Below are 12403 nucleotides of genomic sequence, written 5' to 3' on the forward strand. Positions count from 1 at the left end.
GCATGAAAAGTTGCAAAAGAATACATGAATGTTTTGTATCCAGTCAGGGGATGAGATGAGATGGGGTCATGTTCATATTTGAACTGTACATTACTAAAAGAAGGCTTTTTTTCTATGCAGATACAGTATAGTGTTTCAAACACATGCTATACACACGCACACACGCACACACACACACACACACACACACACACACACACACACACACACACACACAGCACTATCTGCAATGTAAAGATGTGGGTGAACAGAGCAAAAAAGATGGTACTAGAAACGCTTATTACAGTAACACCAAAGGGATGTGCCTAATGCTAAAGTTTGAACAGCAGCAGCCGCAGTACCCCTGATATCTATGGATGGGACAGATACCCCCTGCAGACACAGACACCCGCGCGCGCGCACACACACGCACACGCACGCACACAGGGAGGGGTCTGTAGTGTGACAGAGCATGCTAGCTTCGCCACCAGGCACTCCTTCTTGAATTAAAATAAAACTATCTCCTTACCTCTTTCTGGATGCCCCCTCTTTACCAACAAGAGGGACAGGACCAGCTCTCCTCAGCTTCCATTTTCCCCTTCCTTTCCTCTCTCCCTTGAAAACTTTCTGCACCTGAGACAGTGGGAGGGAGGGAGATAGAGCAAGAAACAGCACCCCAAATCCTGTCCCATAAGAAGCAGCACAGGCTTCTGTCCGTTTGCTCCTCTCCTCTCCCTCCAGGTGATTTGCATGGGAGGGAGGAGCTGCTTGCTCCCTCTCTTCCTCTCTCTCTCCCCCCCTCTCTCTCCCCCTCCCCCTCTCTCTCTCTTCCTCTCTCTCTCTCCCCCCTCTCTCCTCTCTCTCCTCTCTCCCTCTCTCTCTCTCTCTCTTTCTCCCTCTCTCTTTTAGAAGCTTTACACCTGCCAGCCAGTCTACAGTATGTGATGATATCACAATGTGTCTCTTACATCACAGACAGGCTGACATCATCACACAGGCTGACTGGCCATCAAGAGACAGAAATGCAGATAGAGACACACTGACAAACACATACACTGTAGGCACAGGCGCCATGCGGCTTCTGCACCATAAAAGTCCATTTGAATCAAAAATAATGTAGTCTTTTAAGTGAGGCTCTATTGAAATCTTGGGGGTCTAAGTGTCAAGACAATCTTGACGTAAAACGGAGGCATCATTTTCAATCATTCAATAATGATGTGGTTTTGGATGACAGTATCCTACATCCTGTATGATATAATAATAATAAGAGACATCATGGAAAAATAATAGGAGACATAATGGAAATATCATCCAGTTTGTCACCATAATTGGAATATACATAATGCAAGAAGGTTTTATGTGTGTCGTCTTCTTCTCTTGAGTCTATGAGCTGAGGTGGGTGTCTCTTGGAGCTCTGGTGGAGGAAATATTCACCTGCCTTGGTGTCTCAGAGCTTTGAGGGGGTAAAAAGCCTAGCACTAGTTTAGTTATTGTAATGTATTTGCTACAATCAATAACACAAACAAGCTTCAGTACAGTAAAGTCATCATTTAAATCAGTGATCTAATTTTTATTTCTAAGTAGAATATCTGAAACAACTTCCCTTACTGACTAAACACAAAAAAAGTTAAAGATCCCGCTACCTCTTACATGCTAAGCGAGCGCTCTACCATTTGAGCTAATCCCCCACTTTTGGAGGTGGGTGGCTGTCAGTGCCGGTTGCTTTACAGTACTTTCTGCAGGGCAAATGTGGCTGTGAACGTGCACTGTTTAATGCTAGTTATCAGAAATAGCTCTGAGTCCAGGGGCTGTGGAAGATTGGGTGAGAATGATCGTGGAATCATCAGACCTCAGTAAATAAACCCATAGTCACCACACCACAGAGCACTACACTACACATCCTCCCTGATTGTCTAGTGGTTAGGATTCGGCGCTCTCACCGCCGCGGCCCGGGTTCGATCCCCGGTCAGGGAAAGCTTTGTTTTGAAAACCGTAATGATTCTTTTTCTTTTCATGTCTTAAGTTGAACAGAATTTCCTTTTTTTTTTACATTTGCATAAACAGAGCTCTTGCTAATTCAATTAATAAAACTGAAAGGATCATGGAAGTGACGTTAAGAATTGTATTAAGTGAGCATGTCAATTGAAATATTCCAAGAAGAGAATACGCTAGTCGGGGAAAGACAATCTTGGCACAAAACCGAGGCATATTTTTCAATCATTCAATCCATAGGTGGTTTTGGATGACAGTATTCTATGAGATATCCTGGGAAAATAATAGGAGACATAATGGAAATACATTATCGTCCAATTTGTGACCATAATGGGAATATACTTAGTGCTTCCTTCACAGGAAATAATACATGTGACATAACGGGAATGTAATAAGTATGTGGGTTTGGCTGGGATTATCCTACATCCAGCAGGGATATAATAACTGGGAAAACGCTATATTTGATACCGCCACGTTGTGGGATGAGCGAGTAAACATTGCATGTCATTTCCCAGAATCCCTTGCTGCAGTGGGAGCACTGTATGCTACTGTAGGTGATAATGGTTGAAATATATATATATATATATATATATATATATATATATATATATACACATCAACCAGTTCAATAATTTAAAGGGGGGGAATTAAAATGGCTGAAGTGGAAAATGACAAGTATTTACCGATCCAAAAAAACGACTCCTGAGCATGTATGTACTGCTTACATGGATGTACCCATTAGCATGTACAGTGTTGTTTGTTATTGCGGTTACCAATTTATTTCCATTTTAAATATTTAATTTCTCTGAAATGGTGCAAGCAAATTGCATGAAAAGTTGCAAAAGAATACATGAATGTTTTGTATCCAGTCAGGGGATGAGATGAGATGGGGTCATGTTCATATTTGAACTGTACATTACTAAAAGAAGGCTTTTTTTCTATGCAGATACAGTATAGTGTTTCAAACACATGCTATACACACGCACACACGCACACACACACACACACACACACACACACAGCACTATCTGCAATGTAAAGATGTGGGTGAACAGAGCAAAAAAGATGGTACTAGAAACGCTTATTACAGTAACACCAAAGGGATGTGCCTAATGCTAAAGTTTGAACAGCAGCAGCCGCAGTACCCCTGATATCTATGGATGGGACAGATACCCCCTGCAGACACAGACACCCGCGCGCGCGCACACACACGCACACGCACGCACACAGGGAGGGGTCTGTAGTGTGACAGAGCATGCTAGCTTCGCCACCAGGCACTCCTTCTTGAATTAAAATAAAACTATCTCCTTACCTCTTTCTGGATGCCCCCTCTTTACCAACAAGAGGGACAGGACCAGCTCTCCTCAGCTTCCATTTTCCCCTTCCTTTCCTCTCTCCCTTGAAAACTTTCTGCACCTGAGACAGTGGGAGGGAGGGAGATAGAGCAAGAAACAGCACCCCAAATCCTGTCCCATAAGAAGCAGCACAGGCTTCTGTCCGTTTGCTCCTCTCCTCTCCCTCCAGGTGATTTGCATGGGAGGGAGGAGCTGCTTGCTCCCTCTCTTCCTCTCTCTCTCCCCCCCTCTCTCTCCCCCTCCCCCTCCCCCTCTCTCTCTCTTCCTCTCTCCCCCCCTCTCTCCTCTCTCTCCCCCCCTCTCTCCTCTCTCTCCCCCCCTCTCTCCTCTCTCTCTCTCTCTCTCTTTCTCCCTCTCTCCCTCTCTCTTTTAGAAGCTTTACACCTGCCAGCCAGTCTACAGTATGTGATGATATCACAATGTGTCTCTTACATCACAGACAGGCTGACATCATCACACAGGCTGACTGGCCATCAAGAGACAGAAATGCAGATAGAGACACACTGACAAATACATACACTGTAGGCACAGGCGCCATGCGGCTTCTGCACCATAAAAGTCCATTTGAATCAAAAATAATGTAGTCTTTTAAGTGAGGCTCTATTGAAATCTTGGGGGTCTAAGTGTCAAGACAATCTTGACGTAAAACGGAGGCATCATTTTCAATCATTCAATAATGATGTGGTTTTGGATGACAGTATCCTACATCCTGTATGATATAATAATAATAAGAGACATCATGTAAAAATAATAGGAGACATAATGGAAATATCATCCAGTTTGTCACCATAATTGGAATATACATAATGCAAGAAGGTTTTATGTGTGTCGTCTTCTTCTCTTGAGTCTATGAGCTGAGGTGGGTGTCTCTTGGAGCTCTGGTGGAGGAAATATTCACCTGCCTTGGTGTCTCAGAGCTTTGAGGGGGTAAAAAGCCTAGCACTAGTTTAGTTATTGTAATGTATTTGCTACAATCAATAACACAAACAAGCTTCAGTACAGTAAAGTCATCATTTAAATCAGTGATCTAATTTTTATTTCTAAGTAGAATATCTGAAACAACTTCCCTTACTGACTAAACACAAAAAAAGTTAAAGATCCCGCTACCTCTTACATGCTAAGCGAGCGCTCTACCATTTGAGCTAATCCCCCACTTTTGGAGGTGGGTGGCTGTCAGTGCCGGTTGCTTTACAGTACTTTCTGCAGGGCAAATGTGGCTGTGAACGTGCACTGTTTAATGCTAGTTATCAGAAATAGCTCTGAGTCCAGGGGCTGTGGAAGATTGGGTGAGAATGATCGTAGAATCATCAGACCCCAGTAAATAAACCCATAGTCACCACACCACAGAGCACTACACTACACATCCTCCCTGATTGTCTAGTGGTTAGGATTCGGCGCTCTCACCGCCGCGGCCCGGGTTCGATCCCCGGTCAGGGAAAGCTTTGTTTGAAAACCGTAATGATTCTTTTTCTTTTCATGTCTTAAGTTGAACAGAATTTCCTTTTTTTTTTACATTTGCATAAACAGAGCTCTTGCTAATTCAATTAATAAAACTGAAAGGATCATGGAAGTGACGTTAAGAATTGTATTAAGTGAGCATGTCAATTGAAATATTCCAAGAAGAGAATACGCTAGTCGGGGAAAGACAATCTTGGCACAAAACCGAGGCATATTTTTCAATCATTCAATCCATAGGTGGTTTTGGATGACAGTATTCTATGAGATATCCTGGGAAAATAATAGGAGACATAATGGAAATACATTATCGTCCAATTTGTGACCATAATGGGAATATACTTAGTGCTTCCTTCACAGGAAATAATACATGTGACATAACGGGAATGTAATAAGTATGTGGGTTTGGCTCGGATTATCCTACATCCAGCAGGGATATAATAACTGGGAAAACGCTATATTTGATACCGCCACGTTGTGGGATGAGCGAGTAAACATTGCATGTCATTTCCCAGAATCCCTTGCTGCAGTGGGAGCACTGTATGCTACTGTAGGTGATAATGGTTGAAATATATATATATATATATATATATATATATATATATATATATATATATATACACATAAACCAGTTCAATAATTTAAAGGGGGGGAATTAAAATGGCTGAAGTGGAAAATGACAAGTATTTACCGATCCAAAAAAAACGACTCCTGAGCATGTATGTACTGCTTACATGGATGTACCCATTAGCATGTACAGTGTTGTTTGTTATTGCGGTTACCAATTTATTTCCATATTAAATATTTAATTTCTCTGAAATGGTGCAAGCAAATTGCATGAAAAGTTGCAAAAGAATACATGAATGTTTTGTATCCAGTCAGGGGATGAGATGAGATGGGGTCATGTTCATATTTGAACTGTACATTACTAAAAGAAGGCTTTTTTTCTATGCAGATACAGTATAGTGTTTCAAACACATGCTATACACACGCACACACGCACACACGCACACACACACACACACACACACACAGCACTATCTGCAATGTAAAGATGTGGGTGAACAGAGCAAAAAAGATGGTACTAGAAACGCTTATTACAGTAACACCAAAGGGATGTGCCTAATGCTAAAGTTTGAACAGCAGCAGCCGCAGTACCCCTGATATCTATGGATGGGACAGATACCCCCTGCAGACACAGACACCCGCGCGCGCGCACACACACGCACACGCACGCACACAGGGAGGGGTCTGTAGTGTGACAGAGCATGCTAGCTTCGCCACCAGGCACTCCTTCTTGAATTAAAATAAAACTATCTCCTTACCTCTTTCTGGATGCCCCCTCTTTACCAACAAGAGGGACAGGACCAGCTCTCCTCAGCTTCCATTTTCCCCTTCCTTTCCTCTCTCCCTTGAAAACTTTCTGCACCTGAGACAGTGGGAGGGAGGGAGATAGAGCAAGAAACAGCACCCCAAATCCTGTCCCATAAGAAGCAGCACAGGCTTCTGTCCGTTTGCTCCTCTCCTCTCCCTCCAGGTGATTTGCATGGGAGGGAGGAGCTGCTTGCTCCCTCTCTTCCTCTCTCTCTCCCCCCCTCTCTCTCCCCCTCCCCCTCCCCCTCTCTCTCTCTTCCTCTCTCTCTCTCTCCCCCCCTCTCTCCTCTCTCTCCCCCCCTCTCTCCTCTCTCTCTCTCTCTCTTTCTCCCTCTCTCCCTCTCTCTTTTAGAAGCTTTACACCTGCCAGCCAGTCTACAGTATGTGATGATATCACAATGTGTCTCTTACATCACAGACAGGCTGACATCATCACACAGGCTGACTGGCCATCAAGAGACAGAAATGCAGATAGAGACACACTGACAAATACATACACTGTAGGCACAGGCGCCATGCGGCTTCTGCACCATAAAAGTCCATTTGAATCAAAAATAATGTAGTCTTTTAAGTGAGGCTCTATTGAAATCTTGGGGGTCTAAGTGTCAAGACAATCTTGACGTAAAACGGAGGCATCATTTTCAATCATTCAATAATGATGTGGTTTTGGATGACAGTATCCTACATCCTGTATGATATAATAATAATAAGAGACATCATGTAAAAATAATAGGAGACATAATGGAAATATCATCCAGTTTGTCACCATAATTGGAATATACATAATGCAAGAAGGTTTTATGTGTGTCGTCTTCTTCTCTTGAGTCTATGAGCTGAGGTGGGTGTCTCTTGGAGCTCTGGTGGAGGAAATATTCACCTGCCTTGGTGTCTCAGAGCTTTGAGGGGGTAAAAAGCCTAGCACTAGTTTAGTTATTGTAATGTATTTGCTACAATCAATAACACAAACAAGCTTCAGTACAGTAAAGTCATCATTTAAATCAGTGATCTAATTTTTATTTCTAAGTAGAATATCTGAAACAACTTCCCTTACTGACTAAACACAAAAAAAGTTAAAGATCCCGCTACCTCTTACATGCTAAGCGAGCGCTCTACCATTTGAGCTAATCCCCCACTTTTGGAGGTGGGTGGCTGTCAGTGCCGGTTGCTTTACAGTACTTTCTGCAGGGCAAATGTGGCTGTGAACGTGCACTGTTTAATGCTAGTTATCAGAAATAGCTCTGAGTCCAGGGGCTGTGGAAGATTGGGTGAGAATGATCGTAGAATCATCAGACCCCAGTAAATAAACCCATAGTCACCACACCACAGAGCACTACACTACACATCCTCCCTGATTGTCTAGTGGTTAGGATTCGGCGCTCTCACCGCCGCGGCCCGGGTTCGATCCCCGGTCAGGGAAAGCTTTGTTTTGAAAACCGTAATGATTCTTTTTCTTTTCATGTCTTAAGTTGAACAGAATTTCCTTTTTTTTTTACATTTGCATAAACAGAGCTCTTGCTAATTCAATTAATAAAACTGAAAGGATCATGGAAGTGACGTTAAGAATTGTATTAAGTGAGCATGTCAATTGAAATATTCCAAGAAGAGAATACGCTAGTCGGGGAAAGACAATCTTGGCACAAAACCGAGGCATATTTTTCAATCATTCAATCCATAGGTGGTTTTGGATGACAGTATTCTATGAGATATCCTGGGAAAATAATAGGAGACATAATGGAAATACATTATCGTCCAATTTGTGACCATAATGGGAATATACTTAGTGCTTCCTTCACAGGAAATAATACATGTGACATAACGGGAATGTAATAAGTATGTGGGTTTGGCTCGGATTATCCTACATCCAGCAGGGATATAATAACTGGGAAAACGCTATATTTGATACCGCCACGTTGTGGGATGAGCGAGTAAACATTGCATGTCATTTCCCAGAATCCCTTGCTGCAGTGGGAGCACTGTATGCTACTGTAGGTGATAATGGTTGAAATATATATATATATATATATATATATATATATATATATATATATATATACACATAAACCAGTTCAATAATTTAAAGGGGGGGAATTAAAATGGCTGAAGTGGAAAATGACAAGTATTTACCGATCCAAAAAAACGACTCCTGAGCATGTATGTACTGCTTACATGGATGTACCCATTAGCATGTACAGTGTTGTTTGTTATTGCGGTTACCAATTTATTTCCATATTAAATATTTAATTTCTCTGAAATGGTGCAAGCAAATTGCATGAAAAGTTGCAAAAGAATACATGAATGTTTTGTATCCAGTCAGGGGATGAGATGAGATGGGGTCATGTTCATATTTGAACTGTACATTACTAAAAGAAGGCTTTTTTTCTATGCAGATACAGTATAGTGTTTCAAACACATGCTATACACACGCACACACGCACACACGCACACACACACACACACACACACACAGCACTATCTGCAATGTAAAGATGTGGGTGAACAGAGCAAAAAAGATGGTACTAGAAACGCTTATTACAGTAACACCAAAGGGATGTGCCTAATGCTAAAGTTTGAACAGCAGCAGCCGCAGTACCCCTGATATCTATGGATGGGACAGATACCCCCTGCAGACACAGACACCCGCGCGCGCGCACACACACGCACACGCACGCACACAGGGAGGGGTCTGTAGTGTGACAGAGCATGCTAGCTTCGCCACCAGGCACTCCTTCTTGAATTAAAATAAAACTATCTCCTTACCTCTTTCTGGATGCCCCCTCTTTACCAACAAGAGGGACAGGACCAGCTCTCCTCAGCTTCCATTTTCCCCTTCCTTTCCTCTCTCCCTTGAAAACTTTCTGCACCTGAGACAGTGGGAGGGAGGGAGATAGAGCAAGAAACAGCACCCCAAATCCTGTCCCATAAGAAGCAGCACAGGCTTCTGTCCGTTTGCTCCTCTCCTCTCCCTCCAGGTGATTTGCATGGGAGGGAGGAGCTGCTTGCTCCCTCTCTTCCTCTCTCTCTCCCCCCCTCTCTCTCCCCCTCCCCCTCCCCCTCTCTCTCTCTTCCTCTCTCTCTCTCTCCCCCCCTCTCTCCTCTCTCTCCCCCCCTCTCTCCTCTCTCTCTCTCTCTCTCTTTCTCCCTCTCTCCCTCTCTCTTTTAGAAGCTTTACACCTGCCAGCCAGTCTACAGTATGTGATGATATCACAATGTGTCTCTTACATCACAGACAGGCTGACATCATCACACAGGCTGACTGGCCATCAAGAGACAGAAATGCAGATAGAGACACACTGACAAATACATACACTGTAGGCACAGGCGCCATGCGGCTTCTGCACCATAAAAGTCCATTTGAATCAAAAATAATGTAGTCTTTTAAGTGAGGCTCTATTGAAATCTTGGGGGTCTAAGTGTCAAGACAATCTTGACGTAAAACGGAGGCATCATTTTCAATCATTCAATAATGATGTGGTTTTGGATGACAGTATCCTACATCCTGTATGATATAATAATAATAAGAGACATCATGGAAAAATAATAGGAGACATAATGGAAATATCATCCAGTTTGTCACCATAATTGGAATATACATAATGCAAGAAGGTTTTATGTGTGTCGTCTTCTTCTCTTGAGTCTATGAGCTGAGGTGGGTGTCTCTTGGAGCTCTGGTGGAGGAAATATTCACCTGCCTTGGTGTCTCAGAGCTTTGAGGGGGTAAAAAGCCTAGCACTAGTTTAGTTATTGTAATGTATTTGCTACAATCAATAACACAAACAAGCTTCAGTACAGTAAAGTCATCATTTAAATCAGTGATCTAATTTTTATTTCTAAGTAGAATATCTGAAACAACTTCCCTTACTGACTAAACACAAAAAAAGTTAAAGATCCCGCTACCTCTTACATGCTAAGCGAGCGCTCTACCATTTGAGCTAATCCCCCACTTTTGGAGGTGGGTGGCTGTCAGTGCCGGTTGCTTTACAGTACTTTCTGCAGGGCAAATGTGGCTGTGAACGTGCACTGTTTAATGCTAGTTATCAGAAATAGCTCTGAGTCCAGGGGCTGTGGAAGATTGGGTGAGAATGATCGTAGAATCATCAGACCCCAGTAAATAAACCCATAGTCACCACACCACAGAGCACTACACTACACATCCTCCCTGATTGTCTAGTGGTTAGGATTCGGCGCTCTCACCGCCGCGGCCCGGGTTCGATCCCCGGTCAGGGAAAGCTTTGTTTTGAAAACCGTAATGATTCTTTTTCTTTTCATGTCTTAAGTTGAACAGAATTTCCTTTTTTTTTTACATTTGCATAAACAGAGCTCTTGCTAATTCAATTAATAAAACTGAAAGGATCATGGAAGTGACGTTAAGAATTGTATTAAGTGAGCATGTCAATTGAAATATTCCAAGAAGAGAATACGCTAGTCGGGGAAAGACAATCTTGGCACAAAACCGAGGCATATTTTTCAATCATTCAATCCATAGGTGGTTTTGGATGACAGTATTCTATGAGATATCCTGGGAAAATAATAGGAGACATAATGGAAATACATTATCGTCCAATTTGTGACCATAATGGGAATATACTTAGTGCTTCCTTCACAGGAAATAATACATGTGACATAACGGGAATGTAATAAGTATGTGGGTTTGGCTCGGATTATCCTACATCCAGCAGGGATATAATAACTGGGAAAACGCTATATTTGATACCGCCACGTTGTGGGATGAGCGAGTAAACATTGCATGTCATTTCCCAGAATCCCTTGCTGCAGTGGGAGCACTGTATGCTACTGTAGGTGATAATGGTTGAAATATATATATATATATATATATATATATATATATATATATATATATACACATAAACCAGTTCAATAATTTAAAGGGGGGGAATTAAAATGGCTGAAGTGGAAAATGACAAGTATTTACCGATCCAAAAAAACGACTCCTGAGCATGTATGTACTGCTTACATGGATGTACCCATTAGCATGTACAGTGTTGTTTGTTATTGCGGTTACCAATTTATTTCCATATTAAATATTTAATTTCTCTGAAATGGTGCAAGCAAATTGCATGAAAAGTTGCAAAAGAATACATGAATGTTTTGTATCCAGTCAGGGGATGAGATGAGATGGGGTCATGTTCATATTTGAACTGTACATTACTAAAAGAAGGCTTTTTTTCTATGCAGATACAGTATAGTGTTTCAAACACATGCTATACACACGCACACACGCACACACGCACACACACACACACACACACACACAGCACTATCTGCAATGTAAAGATGTGGGTGAACAGAGCAAAAAAGATGGTACTAGAAACGCTTATTACAGTAACACCAAAGGGATGTGCCTAATGCTAAAGTTTGAACAGCAGCAGCCGCAGTACCCCTGATATCTATGGATGGGACAGATACCCCCTGCAGACACAGACACCCGCGCGCGCGCACACACACGCACACGCACGCACACAGGGAGGGGTCTGTAGTGTGACAGAGCATGCTAGCTTCGCCACCAGGCACTCCTTCTTGAATTAAAATAAAACTATCTCCTTACCTCTTTCTGGATGCCCCCTCTTTACCAACAAGAGGGACAGGACCAGCTCTCCTCAGCTTCCATTTTCCCCTTCCTTTCCTCTCTCCCTTGAAAACTTTCTGCACCTGAGACAGTGGGAGGGAGGGAGATAGAGCAAGAAACAGCACCCCAAATCCTGTCCCATAAGAAGCAGCACAGGCTTCTGTCCGTTTGCTCCTCTCCTCTCCCTCCAGGTGATTTGCATGGGAGGGAGGAGCTGCTTGCTCCCTCTCTTCCTCTCTCTCTCCCCCCCTCTCTCTCCCCCTCCCCCTCCCCCTCTCTCTCTCTTCCTCTCTCTCTCTCTCCCCCCCTCTCTCCTCTCTCTCCCCCCCTCTCTCCTCTCTCTCTCTCTCTCTCTTTCTCCCTCTCTCCCTCTCTCTTTTAGAAGCTTTACACCTGCCAGCCAGTCTACAGTATGTGATGATATCACAATGTGTCTCTTACATCACAGACAGGCTGACATCATCACACAGGCTGACTGGCCATCAAGAGACAGAAATGCAGATAGAGACACACTGACAAACACATACACTGTAGGCACAGGCGCCATGCGGCTTCTGCACCATAAAAGTCCATTTGAATCAAAAATAATGTAGTCTTTTAAGTGAGGCTCTATTGAAATCTTGGGGGTCTAAGTGTCAAGACAATCTTGACGTAAAACGGAGGC

General features: G+C 42.9%; 4 non-coding genes across 4 annotated transcripts; all 4 read left to right on the plus strand.

The window, feature by feature from the left end:
• The first annotated feature begins 1881 nt into the window (after positions 1-1881).
• TRNAE-CUC (transfer RNA glutamic acid (anticodon CUC)) lies at positions 1882-1953 on the plus strand. Its single transcript has one exon. It is a non-coding gene; the product is annotated as a tRNA-Glu (tRNA).
• A 2739-nt stretch (positions 1954-4692) lies between these two features.
• TRNAE-CUC (transfer RNA glutamic acid (anticodon CUC)) lies at positions 4693-4764 on the plus strand. Its single transcript has one exon. It is a non-coding gene; the product is annotated as a tRNA-Glu (tRNA).
• Positions 4765-7500: 2736 nt separating this feature from the next.
• TRNAE-CUC (transfer RNA glutamic acid (anticodon CUC)) lies at positions 7501-7572 on the plus strand. The gene has a single exon. It is a non-coding gene; the product is annotated as a tRNA-Glu (tRNA).
• Positions 7573-10308: 2736 nt separating this feature from the next.
• Positions 10309-10380, plus strand: TRNAE-CUC (transfer RNA glutamic acid (anticodon CUC)). Its single transcript has one exon. It is a non-coding gene; the product is annotated as a tRNA-Glu (tRNA).
• The last annotated feature ends 2023 nt before the right edge of the window (positions 10381-12403 follow it).

Source organism: Ascaphus truei, unplaced genomic scaffold (genome assembly GCF_040206685.1).
Source record: "Ascaphus truei isolate aAscTru1 unplaced genomic scaffold, aAscTru1.hap1 HAP1_SCAFFOLD_637, whole genome shotgun sequence".
NCBI lineage: Eukaryota > Metazoa > Chordata > Amphibia > Anura > Ascaphidae > Ascaphus > Ascaphus truei.